The sequence below is a fragment of the Meleagris gallopavo genome, chromosome 15 (genome assembly GCF_000146605.3).
Source record: "Meleagris gallopavo isolate NT-WF06-2002-E0010 breed Aviagen turkey brand Nicholas breeding stock chromosome 15, Turkey_5.1, whole genome shotgun sequence".
NCBI lineage: Eukaryota > Metazoa > Chordata > Aves > Galliformes > Phasianidae > Meleagris > Meleagris gallopavo.
In genome coordinates, this window is record NC_015025.2 from 999,452 (window position 1) to 1,005,405 (window position 5,954).

The following is a 5,954-nucleotide window of genomic DNA, read 5'->3' on the forward strand; positions in this document are numbered from 1 at the left end:
GGGGCTGCCTGCAGCGCTCCGCTCCTTCCTCTCCTCCGCGGTGAACAGCGGCGCCCGCAGCCGCCGCCCGGCACTGCACGCATGGCTCCACCGAGCGCCGCCGCTGCTTCTGCCGCTGGAACCTCCCGCACCGCAAAACCCCGGCACGGTGCACTCTCTCGGCATTTCGTTAATATTGCCGGCATCTCTTTTCCCCGACTCTTAACATGATTGTTAAGACATAGTACTTTATTCAGGATGCTCATTACATACAGGCGGCAGAATGTTCCTTTTTAGTCCGAGATTTCTTATTCAGAGGAAGGAGAATTTTTGTGATTTATTCCATCTTTTTACACTAAGTCTTAACCCGTTTTGCAGAAGCACTAATTCCATGGGTATGTCCAGAGATTATTCTTGCAGTTGCTCTCAAATGTAATGTTCATCACTTTTCCAAAAGTCTTTAATTATCTGAGCACTGCACACATTTGTGAATTCTGTTGTTTCCATTTCAACTGCCTTCAGAAGTCCATGACACCTTCATCTCACACAGGAAAGGCATTGCATGTGCTGTGCACATACCAGAATACAAAAGGAAATGTAGTTCTCAACCAAACGATTTCTCCCAACCATGATGCAGAAGACAGCAGCTCCCTTGAGCCCTCCCCATAAAGGGCGCGATTGGCTACAAGCTCTTCACATCAATTTGTAACATGTTCCCGAGTAGTCAGCATCCCACAGGTAGATCAGAGGTGATGGGGATATTCAACGCTTGGTGATTTTCTTCCTCCATTTGACTGAACAATGGGTAAAAGAGCACGGTTGTGTTCTCCAAAAACATTTTTCCTCTAAGGCAAGGAAGGAAGCTCGCCTCTTCATAGTATTTCTGCTTCTAGATGTAATGAAAGAAACTGGGGGACGCTGCTGTAGGGTATAGTTGCTTTGACACAACTCTGCCTTGAGAAGTCATCTTCCGGACCACATGCAAGACAGTTCAAGCTGCATCTTCATCTGCTTTCAGTTGAGAGGACAAAACAATTATTTCTTTATCCAAGGCCACCTTGATCAACGAGATGGAAATGTGATCATCTTGGGTCTGTTATTTCTACAACATAGGAAGGAGGATCCTTATTCTTAATTCCAATTCTAAATACTTCTGAGTATTATCTCACATTTGTACAAGAAGCCTCTGCACCACGAACTCTATTTTAATTATTCTTGCAGTCATTCTGCAATTAAATTTTCTTGTTCTTTCCAGCACTGCAATATTAACTTACTACTACATTCACTGGTGAATTCTCTTCTTCTTTCAATGTCAATAGCCTACAATAACCTGCTCTCCTATATCCATAACACACTGCTAAGGGAACCTTCCATGCACATTCCTCCAGTGCGTCGTGAATATGAGTTCCCAATTCAAGTTGTTCCCCCTTGTTGGGATAGATGAGGAGCCAGGAGTTCCCCTGAGCCCTCTGAGATGGCAGGCTCTGTGCCTCCAGTCCTCCAGTAAACCAGAACAACCCACAAGAGGTGGCCACAAGCATTGCAGACAAGTCTGTACCACTTCCCCATGTAACTAGCATACCACATGGCACTGAGAGGCTGTGGGTATATGCAGTTCTGGATGACCTTTTGCTACCTTCTGATTGCAATAACGGGTAGAAAAGCATGGCTGCATTCTCAAAAACGCCTTCCTCCAAACCAGTAGCTCAGTCATTTCAAATAATTCTGATTCTAATTATAAAGAAACTGCTGGTCATTATGAGGCATACTATTGTAGTGCGCAGCTTTCCCTTAAAATGAGCACTTGGAAGTCAATGAAAATTGAACTTGCATTTTCATATGTCATGATTTTACATCCAGTGGTATTGGTTGAAGTCTGAAACAAACAAGACTGTCATTCCTGATCACCATGATGTTGAAAGAAAGGGACTTAGTGAAATAGGCACTAACCTAGACACAATACTAGCAGTCAAAACTTGGTACAGGAAAATACACTGCTGAACCATCAATACTCCTGATTCAAGGGAAGACTTGATGCTCTTGTTCTGACTGTGATCCCTATGTCTGTGTTGCAAGAACAGTAATCTCTAGCTTTTGGAAAAATAAGACATCTACAAGTGAGCATCTACACAGAAGTGACAGAGAAATAATTTCTGCCATTCTTTGCCTGGGCTGTCTGCAGTCATCAGATCCATCTAGTATGTTTGCACACTTGGAGACTGGAACAATTGAAAACTCTGGCTTTGCTTTCATTTCACTTAATTTCTAACCAGGAACCTACACATATATTTGAAGAAAACACCATGGTACTTGCTGTGAAGTAACATACATTCAGGTGCACATGCAGGTGTAGTATGACAGCAATACATCACATTTGGTATGGCCCTAGATCAGTGTTTCTGAGGAACATCTTTCCCCACAACACTCTTCCTCCCTTCTTTGTCTTCAGCATTACAGAATTCAGTGCCTCCAGTTCTATTCCACCCCTCTCACTTCTCAGGCCTGCTCTGCATATGTGGATTTTGCATATTACTTGATTACTGGGGGAACCAACTTGGCCTTTGAGGACAAAGAAAACAGGATGATAGCAGAAATGGTGTTGGCATTGGCATCAGATGTGAAGGAAAATCCAGACAAGAAGGTTTGCCTTCAAGAGTCCAGACAGAGCTTCCTTAACCCAACAATTTTCAAAACTCTAAGCCAAGATCTCACACGCTGCATTCTAAAGGCTCTGGCTTTTATCAGCACCATGCACAATATCCATGTTCCTAAAGTCTATCAGACAACAGAAAGAGCACTTCATTCACTGACATTGTTTTGAATGAGAAATATACACAAGCTTTATCCTTGACAGTTTCATGCAATCAAAGCCTGCAAATTACTCCCTCATTTCCACAATACTAACGCACCATCCAGTGTTTTAAGGTTTATGTCCAGAGCAGAGAAATGAAAAAAAAAAAGAAAGCAGAGATTTGCAAGTACAGCTTTGCCATTCCACACCAGCGCTGACTCTCCTGAAATACCCACCTAGTGGCTGACGTGAAAAAGGCTTATGAACATATAGCACAGTACTATAAATAAATAAAAAAGAAAAATACAACACCATTTTTGCTGCTTTTTCGAATTTGACATACATACATGAACATAAGGCCAGGAAATGCTGTCCTCAATCAAACAGCACATGGAAGCATTCAAAGAGAAATGTGGCTGAGAAATTCTTTGAGAAGGAATAATTGTTATCCCTGTGGACACTAAAATTCAATCCCACAACATCTGGAATTCAAACAGTTTTTAAGCTGCAGATAAGGCCGTAAACTCTTCTCCTGAACTACACACTAGAGGATTTCATTTTAGGAAACACCACTTCTCAGAAAGATTCCAACTCTCCTATTCATCTCTAGTGAATATGAAATTTAAATGACAAAGGAATCTTTTCAAATTATTTCAGGAAACCATAGAATCACAGAATCAAAAAATTGCTCAGGTTCCAAAGACCTTCAAGATCATCAAGTCCAACCTCAAATTAACCAGACTACCCTAAGTCTAACAACCCAAATTCAGTCTCAGTTTTGTCACGCAAAACATTCTGTCTTTATGTGTTCATTGAGACTTGCTCAAGGAAGGTCAGGAGTTTCTGCAATACAACCTTATCATTTCCAAACACATATGCTTAGTCCAGAAAATAGGAAACATGGAACACAGCCACCCTGGGAAGAATACTACAAACAGCATTACAGCTATGAAGAAACTCTACATTACGATGTCACATCTAGATACATGAGAAGTTTCACACAGGATTTATAAGAAACCAGAGATATGCACTACCATTCTACATACAGAGTTAAATTTTGTCATCAGAGGATTATCATTACTACACAAGATAATGAAACTGTGATAAAATGGTGCATCCATATTACAGGTCTTGACACCAACTATGAAACCAAACACAGTATCATTGCTGACCCACCTGCTGTTCACATTCAAATCCAGCCACTCACCATCCTTGCTCTGCATTCACTACCTTTTCTTGAACCATGGATACATTCAACATGAAGCAGTCGGTCAGTTGAGCATGTCATTCAGAGGCAGTTGAAGAAAACGTAAACATATCCAAGTCCTTTTCCTGACAGCTGGAAACATTCAAGTTTGTCAGGTTGTCCAGAGTAATGAAGGCTCTCTCCCACACTGTCTACTAGTTTAAGCTTTGACAACAAACAAGGCAAAACTGATAAGTGAAGCAATTACTTACCGATCTTCAGATCTTGCTATGCAGTCATGGCAAATGTCATTCAACAAGAAGCTAAAGTGATGGACCCACAAAGTGGCTCTTACCATTCCAATTGCCTTCTAGCATAGTCTGCTCCAGTCCTATAAAGTCAGCATTGAAACAACCCTCTTTCCTCCACATTTTCTTCAAACATAGCATCCCAAAGCAATTCCCAAATAATATGCCTGTGATTGTCTTCAATACTTGTTGATAACCAACAACTTCAAAGGACCTGTAGCCCAGCCCATTTCCCTACAATATGCAAAAAGACTACGACAGGGGTTGACATAAGAACATTTTTTCCATAAACATATCATCATGCAGAGAAGGTGGAAAGAGTTTAAATGTAAAGCAGAAATCATATATAAGGTCATTAACATTTTGTTTCAAGACCAACACATCTGAGACACCGAGCAAACGTGTTATTGAGAAATCGTCGAGCCCTGCCAACAGTGCAAAGTGTAAGGTGGCAGTCAAAACAAACTCATGGTTGGAAGCACACAGAAATAAGAAAGCCATAAGCTGAAGCTTCCTCCTGTGGGCCTATTTTAAAAGTTAAGGCTTGAGGAAACTATAAGACATCCTCTTTAATCTCCTTCTTCCTTTTACCTCATACAGAAAATCTTGCCTACAGCTGATTGAGACCTTGTCAAAGGAAGAATTTCCTGTAATACAACACTCTCATTTTGCAGTGTAACAGCATTGGCCAGAAATGGAAAACATGAACCACAACCATCCAGGCAGTACAGGCCTGAAGACATGAAAATCACAGTGAAGGAAATGTACATAATAGGGATACAGGATACTAGAGTTGGATAAATGAGGATTCACACTGGGATCATATGCCATTCTAGCTCTAAAGAGCTGTTCCACAAACAACTTTGGTGAAACCTTCATTTGCAGGCAACCATCCTTGCCTCTAATGACTGGGAAATGAGGATTATACTGTTACCAGCACAGACCTTTGCACCAATTATGAAATCAAACTCTTACCCTTCTCAAAACCACACTGACTAACTACATCTTACGTTCAACACCAGCCTCTCACCTTCTTCTCTCAACATTCACAGACTTCACTTGCATCATCAACAATAACAGCATTGACCAATAAGTAGATCAAGAACCACACCTCATTCAGCAGTATTTTATAGAAACCTAAAAATATAAAATTATTCCTATTGACAGCTTTAATCATTCAAGACAAGTACAGAAACATCTCCACCACTGGGTATTTATAACTGATATTCCAGCCTTGAAAGGGCTATCAACTACACTGTGATCCCTCTTTAGCATTCAAAAAGAAACAAGGCAATAATGTTGAATCTACCAAAGTGATAAATAGCGTTAACACTGCAGAGACATCACTCTTACATCTGCCCACACATTATGAAACTAGACATTAAAGTGATAAAACCCCAATACGGCAGATGCCATACGAAGTGTTAGCAAAGATACGCCCTGATCTACTGTTATCAGGTCATCAGGGTATTGATAAAAGACCGAGAAACAGCAAAACACATCCCGTGCTTTCATCACAAGCCATTCACACAATGCACCCTCGAAAGGAGTACATAAACACTACCGGCTGTAGAGACTGCGATTAATTGTGATTACAGGCAAATATCAGCACTCACCGTGAGGGCGTCGGGCTCGGCGGCGCGGTGCGCGGCAGCGTCTTCCCCGCGCAGCGGCGCGGCCTCGTCGGGCG